The 12,500-nt window shown below is 31.4% G+C and overlaps 1 protein-coding gene across 1 annotated transcript in view; it reads right to left on the bottom strand.

Moving 5' to 3' along the window:
• Positions 1–12,500, bottom strand: part of arid5b (AT-rich interaction domain 5B) — a 312,866-nt gene that overhangs the window by 299,953 nt on the left and 413 nt on the right. The window lies entirely within an intron of this gene.

Genomic DNA, 12,500 nt, shown 5'->3' with positions numbered 1-12,500 from the left:
CCACATACGTGGACAGCACATTTTAGCTCTTACTGTATGTCTTATATTTTGTTACAGACATACAGTGTCATCCTACAACTGTTTTGAAGCATATGAAATGTCCCAAACACTATTTTAACTGTCCAAAAACGAGCAAAAAAAATTGTTTTTACTGATAGACAAAACTTGTTCAAAAATATTTGTGTATGTGTTATTAATGCATTAAAAAACAGTAAGGAGAAATAAAGAGTTTTTCATTCTGTTGCACAAAGGTGACTTTACTGTGTTTTAAGAAAATTTGGACCACGAGTCTACATATATGGACATCATTTTTCTCTAAAAGTACATCATATCAAAAGATGATACTTAGGTTTTATTCTAATTAGGTTCCAATAAACCCTAATCTAATTCTTTATTCTCCATTTCCACCTGGGGATACTCTTCCTGAGGCCCTCAGACTATGCAGAGTCACTGATTCGATCCAAGACCAACGACGAGATGATCCCAAGGTTTCCATATCCTGGACCAGGCCGTATCCTGAGCAGCTAATGTGGTGGTCATGGAGGAGTGGAGAACATGAGACTGATTCCTGTGACCCTCCAGAGACAGACGAGTCTTCGCTGAGGCCAGCTTCCAGCCTCCGCCGCTGAGACTGCAGCTCTGCACAAGACGTTTGGCCAGCGGAGAAATTAAAATGATCGTGCCCAACTGAGCCTGGTTTCTCTCAAGGTTTTTTTTCTTCACTTTCGCCATTTAGTAAAGTTTTTTTCCCTCTCTGCTGTCGCCACTAGCTTGCATGGTTCGGGATCTGTAGAGCTGCGCATCGTTGGATTTGCTCTTCAGTGTTTGGACTCTCAGTAGTGATTATTAAACCACACTGAACTGAGCTGAACTGAACTGAACTTAAACACTACAAACTGAACTACACTGTTCCTATTTACTATGACCTTTTATGTGAAGCTGCTTTGACACAATCTACATTGTATAAGCGCTATACAAATAAAGTTGAATTGAATTGAATTGAATTAATAGCAAAGAGAAATAAAAAATTCATGTAAAAAACAGCTTGGGCTTTAAGAGTTAAGCATAGTTTAGTAAATTAGAGCTTGCATCAATTAAAAATAAAATGTTTACTATAAATTACTATAGTATTTTGTTCATATGGGCAATAACAAGAGCCATCCTTCCTAAGATCTGAATGGTTTTGATGTAGCCAGCCAAAGTAGAAATTACATTAGGTATCGTTAGCTTTAATTTGAGAAATATATCCCAAAGTCAAACTTGATCACGCTGCGTAACAAGGCCAGAGGAGAGATATGTTAATTACGACATTAAGAATACATCAAGTCACTTAAAGTTGTTTGTCCTTTTTTTCTATCTCTCTCTCCCTCTCTTGGTTCAGCTTCAGCGAGAACCATTAAACCTTTATTCCTCCATCTAAAAGAGCAACTTGGCAGCTGAAGAGACGCATTTGAGCAAGCATAAGCAAATCTGCAAGAGTTTCTAACTGGCGAAATGGAATGTGACTTAAAAACTAATTGCTGTCACTCGACACTTGTTTTGCCGCCTAAATATGCGCTTGCTACAAGACTGATATATTACAAGATATTAGGCGCAAATTGGGTGTATCTGCGAGCTTATTCCGAAATATCTTCCCCCATTAACTGGGAAGAGTGCCATGATCTTTGCGTACTCTGAAAATGTCTGGCTGCACTGAACGTGATGTTTTTTGAAAGCCATAAAAAAAGAAAGCATTTAACTGGGAAAAATGGGCGGAACCGAAAGGGAACATCATTAAATCTACAGCACTTTCAAGGGCAGTCCAAAGATCTGCATTATTATTATGCAGCGTCCCCAGAGAGCTCTGACAGCAGCCTAATATGGCAGAATCCTTATAGCGGTCCTCCTGTTTCCCTCGAGACGCTGCTAAAATTATTGCAGTCCCTCAATCGAAAGCTGCAGGACGTTTCAAAATCTAATTATTGCAGACTTCAACAAATCAGAGCGCAAAGTTTGTCGGATTTCAAGACGCTAAGCCATTCCCTGATGGTAAAATAGAGGTGACAAACAATGTTTAAAGGGTTAGTTCACCCAAAATTGAAAATTACCTCATTTATTCTCCCTTATTCTCTGGAGTTTCTTTCTCCTGTTGAAGGCAAAAAGAAGATATTTTGGTATTTTGTTTGGGTCACAATTCATACTACTGGTTTATTACCTGCCTATCATTAAGATATTAAGTGTTCATTAGCAGTAGGTATGATCTTATTCAGCGTCCCTGATCCTACCCAAAGCTTCTACCTTACCAACTATTAATAAACTGCTAATTATTAGTTTATTAAGCTTGTGGGATTAGTTAATGGTTTGTTAATACTGTGAATTGTGACCAAAACTAAAGTGTCTAAACTAAAGATATTTTGAAGAATGTTGGTCGCTGGGACTCATAGACTTCCAATGTATATATTACTATAGAAGTCAATGGGTGCCACCAACAAGTATTCTTTAAAATGGGGTTGAGGTAATAGACAAAAATCTCAAATAACTATGTAAGCCATCTCATATCCTTCCATTCAAAGACTAAAAGATATATATATTTGGATTAAAGGTCATATAAACCTTCACATATTGCCTGCTGAGCCCACATTTGATTAAGAGCACCAAATCGCTAATCACAAATCACCTTTAGCAATTACACAATTAAACACCCTAGCGATGTAAACTTAATGAGGAACTTCCACTTCAAGCACCCTAGCAGCGTGTTGCTTGCATAATGCGTCCTATAAGCATGCTGCTTAAATTATGCATGTAGCTAGTATGCTGCCAAGACGATGGGCTAGGTGCACAAGATGGCGCCGGTGAGCTTCCGAGACGCAAGCGTGTGTGTGTTTACTTCCGAAAAAATTAAGGCAAATTAGTGCACTGACGTATGCAGCAATGTAGTGAGGATGTTCTCTCCTGTTGCTTATGAGCTACTTTTTTATTATTATTTGTTAAACATGTTCAGTTGTGGTAACGAAAATGCGAAATCTTCACCTCTTCCTTCATAGTTCTATACAACCAGAGGTAAACATGCACACGCTTGCGTCTCGGAAGCTTATCGTCGCCATCTTGTGCAACTACCCCATTAGTATGTATCTAGAATGATCACAACGTGATATTAATGCTAGCAACATGCTAATTGGGTGAACAGAACAGGACTTTAGTAAATATTTTATGTAAAGTAAATTTAATTTAAAAAAATATATAAAATTCTGTAAATGTTTTAGCCTTTGACTATTTGATATGGAAAGGTAGTATGTTACAGTACATGGTTAATCGTTAGCATGTAGCTACTCATTGCTAGCATGAGTCAAAAACACTAATCCCCATGTCTTTATGATGTTTTGAGGCAGAGATATTCATGTTGCGCAGTTTGTACCACTTACATTTAATCCAGAAATGGTTCATTTTCAGTTATTATTATTATTATTATTATTATTATTATTGCATGGATAGTGCTTTTGCATGGATAGGTAGTTTAAAAAATGATTAAATGTTTTATACATTTAAAAAGCTTATTACACATATGACAATGGCTGCCTCCGAAATCGCCGCACTACTCAGTGTGTTCTGCATTTGAATTCATATGTACTACTCAACCATTAGAAAAGTACGTTCTATACAGTATGAATGTGAGCAGTATGAATGGAACTCGGATGCACTTCAGCCGCCATTTTGTCATGATCACGTAACTTAACCACGTCAGTTGCGTCGCTTCACTCCCATTCATGAATTTTCTCGCAGGGCATCATGGGATAGCGTGCATCGGATGCGCACTTCGAAATCTCGCTGAAAATAGTAGGTCATATTCTTGCATACTGTTTTGTTCGAATTTAGGAATTTGGAGATACTTCTCAACTCGCATAAGTTTTTTCCATACTATATAGTATGGAAGTATGCGATTTCGGAAGCAGCCAACGTGACCATATTTTTGACGAGTTTATAATGTGATACGTTTCTCATAATGTAATAATTGTTACTACAATATGAGATCAATATTTTATTACGTTTTGAGAAAATTGTAAACATTTTATTACAATAATAATGCAATAATTATTACTCGATGAGCCGTTTTTAAAATTACATGCAGTTATTACATTATGGGTGCTAATTATGAGTTCATCATATGACTTTCTCATAATCATGTTAGATGTTAGTACTTTAAAACATTGATATATTTCCATTGTAAATGAATAAAATACAGATGTTTACCATAATAATTAAAAATTGATTTTTACGGTTTGTACCCTTTTTTTAGATAGTTAAAATAAAATACTGGCAACCACAGCTGCTGTTTTTTACTGCAAATTTTATGGATCTTTTTTTTACAGTGCATATACTATACAGTATATTATAACAATGTTAATGAATGCTACAGCATCTGTAGTAATGATTAAATTGAACTGTAATAAATCCTGTAATACACTTCAAGTTTTACCGATTTTAACAGAAGAAAGAAACAAATAGGTTTCGGGATTAAATGATGGCAGATGGCAAAACTTTTTTTTTATTTTGGGGTGAACAATCCCTTTAAATTTATTACAAACATTTTTTTACATCCCCTCACAATTTTCTTGGCAGTCAGTATGTTTTGCTGGCTGACGTCCACATACCAGACGACGAGGGAAAAAAAAAACACTTTTAATTATTAACACTCTCTATTTGTGCAGGTGAACAATAAGCTTTTTATTCTGCATCAATTATAGCTTTTTTATTTTTACACCAACAGGAGCGCAGTGCTGTTTCAACAGTGATTGACAATTTTCATATCACCTGCAGACAGCTTTTCCTTGTTGAGAAACCTTCGAAAAGGTGTTAAAATGCTCCAGGTGAAAAAATTAAAAGCATGACACGACAGTGAAGCATTCTCCTCAGCTCAAATTCATTTCATTACCACCTCTGATCTCAAAAAAAAGCAATTGAGTTCATTTTGTGAAGCTGGAAGTTATGATAATGTATTACAGCTTTCATTATAAACAAACAGAAAATCTGGACATTCAATTCAATTCAATTCAATTCAAGTTGATGTGATGGTTTAGATAAAGGCAACCCAGGCTCATTCTGAAAACGTACCCCTATATACATTTCTGGAGAGCACCAAATGCGTCCCAGGAGCTTTTTCTTTTTTTGCAGTTTTTGTTTTCGCGAATCCACCAGAGGCCGCTGTGTATGCTTTTTGAGATCTCAAATTTCTCTTGCAAGTGCCATTCGTGCCTGCTGTTCTCGCATAAATCCACTAGAGGTCGCTGTCGACTGACCGACTGACCGATATGTTCACCGTCAGAGTGTATATAGAATTTTTTTTTTCAATTTTCAATATTCATGACAACTGTTTCCTCACTGCTGTTTATCTAAGAAAACAGCTTTTTTTCCAGCACATTTTTTAAGCATAATTAATTATTTCTAATAACTAATTTATTTTGCTGTGATGGAAGTACATAGTACAATTACTGGCCACTTTATTAGGTACACCTTACTAGTACCGGGTTGGACCCATTTTTGCCTTCAGAACTGCCTTAATCCTTCGTGGCATAGATCTCCCGTTCCACCACATCCCAAATGTGCTTTATTGGATTGAGATATGGTGACTGTTGAGGCCATTTGAGTACAGTGAACTCATTGTCATGTTCAAGAAACTAGTCTGACATAATTCGCGCTTAATGACATGGTGCGTTATCTTGATGAAAGTAACCATCAGAAGATGGGTACGCTGTGATCATAAAGGAATGGACATGATCAGCAACAATACTTAGGTAGGCTGTGGAGTTGACATGATGCTCAATTGCTACTAATGGACCCAAAGTGTGCCAAAAAATATCCCCCACACCATTACACCACACCACCAGCCTGAACCATTGATAAATGGCAGGATGGATCCATGCTTACATGATGTTGACGCCAAATTCTGACCCTACCATCCGAATTTCGCAGCAAAAATCGAGAATCATCAGACCAGGCAACAGTTTTTCAATCTTCTATTGTCCAATTTTGGTAAGCCTGTACCTGAGCTCAAACCAGTCTGGCCATTCAAAATCCCAGTAGATCAGCAGTTTCTGAAATACTCAGACCAGCCCGTCTGTCACCAATAACCATGCCACGTTCAAAGTCACTTAAATCACCTTTCTTCCCCATTCTAATGCTCGGTTTGAACTGCAGCAGATCATCTTAACAATGTCTACATGCCTAATGCATTAAGTTGCTTTCATGTGATTGGCTAATTAGAAATTTGTTAACAAGCAGTTGGAGAGTTAAAGTGCAGTCTATTAAGAGCAGTCTATTAAAGTGGCCAGTGAGTGTATATTAATAGTTATTTTACAAGATACTAGTATTCTGCTTAAAGTGCAAAACAAGGTTAAGCAGAAGATTTTTCTAGAAGAAAAATATTATAGAAAATACTTTTAAAATTTCTGTGGCCCATTAAATGTCACTTGGGTAATATTTGAAAATGCATAAAACAAGTCACAAGAAGACTAATAATTTTGACTTCAACTGTATATATGTGAGCAATTCCATACAAATGTCAACCTTGCCAAGTTTTAGCCAAAATAGCAAAACCGTTTCTGCGTTTTTTTGTGTAGGCTTGTTTTTTACAGTGCTTTAAAAATACTCAGAAATGTGTCTGTCAGTGTTTTCAAACAATTATATTTATATGTTTTGAAAAATATAAAGAGATGTTTAAAAAAAATGTTAACATAGAATTCCTATGTCAATTTATGTTTTGAGATTTTACTGCAAATGTCATATCCATAACGCTAGAATTGCTCATATATAGATTTATATATATATAGATTTATATATATATATATATATATATATATATATATATATATATATATATATATATATATATATATATATATATATATATGTATATATATATATATATATATATATATATATATATATATATATATATATATATATATATATACATATACATATATATATATATATATATATATATATATATATATATATATATACATATACATATATATATACACTGATTTTCAGCAAGAATATTTCACTTACCAAGTAAATACTGAGTAAATCTATTTAGCTTTGTAAACACAAGCACACCCTTATATATAGTCATTAAAAAGCGACTTATTAACATAAAAAAATGTGCACGCTCACAATGCACAAAGAAATAATAAGGTTGCAGGGCCGACAGCGAATAAATCACAAATCTTTTTTTTTGTGCAGCTATTGATTGTCATTCGCAGCTGTAGCCTGCACATAAGCTACAGTGACAAAGCATCCATTATTGATTCTTCTATCTCATAGGAACCCCATACATCAGTCCACTTGAGAGCACGTTTGCCTCCACGCTTCCAGACAAAGCCGTATGCAAATCCCAGCAACTGGCAAATAAAAAAAGATCCATCCAGCTAGTGTTGCATAATTATTATATGCAGTAAATTGAAAAGGCTGATGTATATTTGGCCCTTCAATGGCTTTTAACCTAATGCAGAAGGAATGCACTAAAAAAGAATTGTTTGTGATTCTGTCTGTACACTGCAAAAGAAATTTGTATTTTTTTTTTTTGTCTAAATATCTGAAAAGTCCTAGCGTTTTTTTATAAGCGAGTATTAAAAATATTGTCTTCTTTTGAGAAATAATGTCAAAATTAAGTGTGTTTTTCATTGAAACAAGCAAAATAATTGTATTTCAAAGCAAAAACAAGATTATCTTGCTTAAATTAAGGATAAAGTCACCTAATTCTGACATTATTTCTGAAAACAAGATAATATTTTTGCTTGTCTAGAAAACACTTCTTGGTTTAAGAAATTTTAGGCAGTTTAGACTAGAAACAAGACAAAAACTCTTAATAAGCAAAGCATTTTTTACATTTTTTTTATTTTGTTTAATTGCAGGAATCAATTCATGGCCTTTTTAGTCACCCACAAGAGTGATATAGCCTTTAATTTTCCTGCCTTTATCTGATATTCAATAAATGTTTAATTTTCAATAAATTTCAATAAATTTTCAATAAATTTTTATTTTCAATTTGCTTTTTATGCATGTTTTTTTATTTTTGACATAATGATTTCATTGTGTAATCTATACTTATTAATTATTAGCCCCCTTGAATATTTTTTCCCCAATTTCTGCTTAAAGGAGACCAGATTTTTTCAACACATTTCTAAACATAATAGTTTTAATAACTCATTACTAATAACTGATTTATTTAGACTTTGCCATTGAGACAGTAAATAATATTTGACTAGATATTTTTCAAGACACTAATATTCAGCTTAAAGCGACATGTAAAGACTTAACTGGGATAATTATGGTAAATATGCAAATTATTGTATAATGATGTTTTGTTCTGTTGACAATCAAAAAAAAAATACATTGCTTAAAGGGGCTAATAATTTTGACCTTAAAATTGATTTGAAAATTTTTTTAACTGCTTTTATTCCAGTCGAAACAAAACAAATGAGACTTTCGCAAGTAGAAAAAATATTAGGTAATACTGTGAAAAATTCCTTGCTCTGTTAACATAAATTGGGAAATATTTGAAAACGAAAAAAAATCATAGGAGGGCTATTAATTCAACAGTTGACTTCAACTGTACATATTATTTTTGGGTGTTAAAAACTATTGCAAATACCAGTAAACTGATTATTACAAACCTTAAAAAAACAGTTTGAAAGTGACTCATTAAACACTCCTTTTATCAAGTTTGCATCTGACAGAGAAACTCCTGCAAAACAAATCAAAATGCAGCCAAAATGACAAATTTATAAGGTTGTAAAAGCACACAATGTGCTAAACACACACTCTTGGATTACAAACATAGCCTGCAATATAACAATTGATGTGACATCCCTCCTAAACCTATTATTCACTGCATTTCCATAATGCAGAATCTGACCCTGTTTTGTTCAGCTATCAGGCCATTTTAGTACTATAAACAGGGCTTGCAAAACTGCTATAGTAAGCTCCAGTTGGGCTACCAAAATGTATCCACCCTGCCGTTGGGCTATCTTAATGGGAGGGGAAATACAGCAGATTTCAATGCTTTTGTAATTGTTTTATGTCATTTTCAAGCCTCGAGGAGCCCACTATAAATATTTGTTTGAATTAGCATTTGTGCTAACTGTCAAAATAACCTCTACTTTAGGACCAATTTTGTAATTTTAGTACCAATTTATAAATTAAATTAAATTAAATTAAATTAAACTAAATTAAATTAAATTAAATTAAATTAAATTAAATTAAATTAAATTAAATTAAATTAAATTAAATTAAATTAAATTAAATTAAATTAAATTAAATTAAATTAAATTAAATTAAATTAGGGTTAGGGTTAATTTAATTTAATTTAATTTAATTTAATTTAATTTAATTTAATTTAATTTAATTTAATTTAAAGAAATTAATTATAATAAATTACATTTTTTACAGGTTTTCACATGATTTTTTTCTAAGGACAATTGAAAACTGAACTAAATTAAATAAATTAGTTATTTGCCCAAAGAATATATGTAGCCTATAATGAATTCCTATATAACCTTTTTATTTAGTAAATGTTTGCACTTATTTTTATTTAGTAAACAGCATCTCTTCTATTTGGGCCAAAATCTGAAGAGTACCTGTCCAAAGAGCTACCAGGAATTTTGAAATTTTGCGAGCCACGATAATGCATTTGAATGTATATAGGCATATGTAAAAATTTGACAGCCAAAATTGAGCTAAAGTAAAAAAAAAACCTTTAAAGTGTTGCTAAATCCGACTAAACGTACTGTGCAATCACACAGGAAGCATAATCACACTGGGTGTGATTCGTCTGCACATTAATGAGCATTTACACACCATATTGTTCTCAGTTAATGAGAGACACAAACAAGTGAAAGAGGAAAAAAAGCGCTGAGGGAGATGAACACAGGCGACTGCCTGCCTGTTTAAACAAGTGTCACACTCAAACACTTTCTTGTTGTGTCTTGTACAATCACTTATGTTTCTCCTCACTGTAAAAAAATAGGTTTTGACGCTCATAAAAAAAAAGAAACATTCAAAGCGTGTTATTATGGAGGACTGCAGGTGGTTAGTCATGACAAACAACACACTGTGATTTCAAACGCTCACTGAACACACACACTGCAATCAGAAACATTTGGGGTAATTAAAGACATTGTAATGTTTTTGAAAGGTGCTGCTTACGTTGCCAAGTCTGCATTTGATCCAAAATACAGTAAAAATACTAACTTCACAATATTAATGCTTATTCTTAATTAGTCAAATAAGACTTCCTAATATATTTATATACAGCTGAAGTCAGAATTATTAGACCCCCTTTGAATTTTTTTCCCTTTTTTAAATATTTCCCAAATTATGTTTAACAAAGCAGGGAAATTCTCACAGTATGTCTGATAATATTTTTTCTTCTGGAGAAAGTCTTATTTGTTTTATTTCAGCTAGAATAAAAGCAGTTTTAAAATTTTTAAAAGCCATATTAAGGTCAATATTATTAGCCCCTTTAAGCTAATTATTTTCGATAGTTTACAGAACAAACCATCGTTATACAATAAATTGTCTAATTACCCTAACCTGCCTAGTTAACCTAATTAACTTAGGTAAACCTTTAAATATAATGTAAAGTTGTACAATAAAAAAATGGAAATAAGTAAATAAATAATTAACAACAAAATTATAATTTTGTAATCATAAAAATACATTTCTTAGAAATGTATTTAAGTTGTACATTAAAAAAGGCAAATAATTCAATAATTCAATAAAATAATATAAGTTTTTTTAAAAAGGTAAATAAGAAAATAAATAATTAAATAAAATAATAATTTTGTAATAGTAAAAACATATTTTCCTAAAAATGTAGTTAAGTTGTAAAATAAAAAAGGGAAATAAGTAAATAAATAATAAAATAAAACAATACACTTGTAATCGTAAAAACTGAATTTCCTAAAAATATAACTTAGTTGTACCACAAAAAAGGGAAATAAGTAAATAAATAATTAACAACAAAATTATAATTTTGTAATCATAAAAATAAATTTCTTAGAAACATATTTAAGTTGTACATTAAATAGACAAATAATTCAATAATTCAATAAAACAATATTTAAAAAAGGCAAATAAGAAATTAAAATAATTAAATAAAATTATATTTTTTAAAAAAAGCAAATAAGAAAATAATTAATCAAATAAAATTATAATTTTGTAATTGTAAATAAATTACAATTGTAATTGTAAAATTAATTTCCTAAATTTTGTAATAAAAAAAAAAACTAAAAATGTAATTAAGTTGTACTTTATAAAAGGAAAATAAGACAATAAATGATTAAATAAAATAATAACTTTGTAATCATAAAAAATGCATTTTTTACTAAAAGTAGTTAAGTTGTAAAATAAAAAAGTTAAATAAAAATTAAATAATTAAATAAAACAATAAGTTTGTAATCGTAAATATAAATTTACTAAAAATGTAATTAAGTTGTAAATTATTAAGTTGTACAATAAAAATACATTTCCTAAAAATGTAGTAAACTTGTACAATAAAAAAGGTAAATAAGCCAGCAAATAAATAATTAAATAAAATAATAAGGTTTAAGTATTTTGATTACATTTAAATTTAATTTAACCATTAAAACAGGGTCTAGAAAAAACATTTTAATTAAAACAGTAAAACAGGGCCTAAAGTTATTACTTTTATTATTACTATAATCGTTTCTTTAGCTTTTTTTCTTTATTTTATGGTATCACTACTACCAACTCATGTTTTCCACACTATTTGATCAGTAAATGAAAAACTATATGATAGTTTAGAGCTTTACATTTAGATTATCATACCACATCATTATAATATGCTGATTTGATGACAAACAACCAACCAAACATATCAAATGAATGTGGTCTTGATGAACATAAGAGATGCTTTGCTAAATAAATACAAAATCTAATTTACTACAAGCCTTGACTGGTAGTGTATGTGAAATTTGCACAATTAACACTCATGTTTTTAGATCTTACCCTTCACCCCATGTTCTTTCCAGAAAATACATTTGCAATAAAGAACCTACAATAATCAGTTTAATAATCGCCACGAATCAGAAACATGATTATATATGCTTATATGTGGCTGAAGTCAAAGTTATTAGCCCTCCCGCGAAATATTTATTCTTTTTCAGATATTTCCCAAATTATGTTTAACAGAGCAAGGAATTTTTCACAGTATTTCCTATAATATTTTTTCTTCTGGAGAAAGTCTTATTTGTTTTATTTCGGCTAGAATAAAGCAGTTTTTTTTTTTTTTTTTATTATTAAGTTCAATATTATTAGCCCCCTTATGCAATTTTTTATTGTCCACAGAACGAACCAATGTTATACAATGACATGCCTAATTACCCTAACTTGCCTAATTAACCTAGTTAAGCCTTTAAATGTCACTTTAAGCTGAATAGAAGTGTCTTGAAAAATGTCTAGTCAAATATTATTTACTGTCATCATGGAAAAGATCAAAT

The sequence above is a fragment of the Danio aesculapii genome, chromosome 12, assembly GCF_903798145.1.
Source record: "Danio aesculapii chromosome 12, fDanAes4.1, whole genome shotgun sequence".
Taxonomy (NCBI): Eukaryota; Metazoa; Chordata; class Actinopteri; order Cypriniformes; family Danionidae; genus Danio; species Danio aesculapii.
Note: the sequence above shows the minus strand (reverse complement) of the source record. Positions and strands in the feature narration are given on the sequence as shown.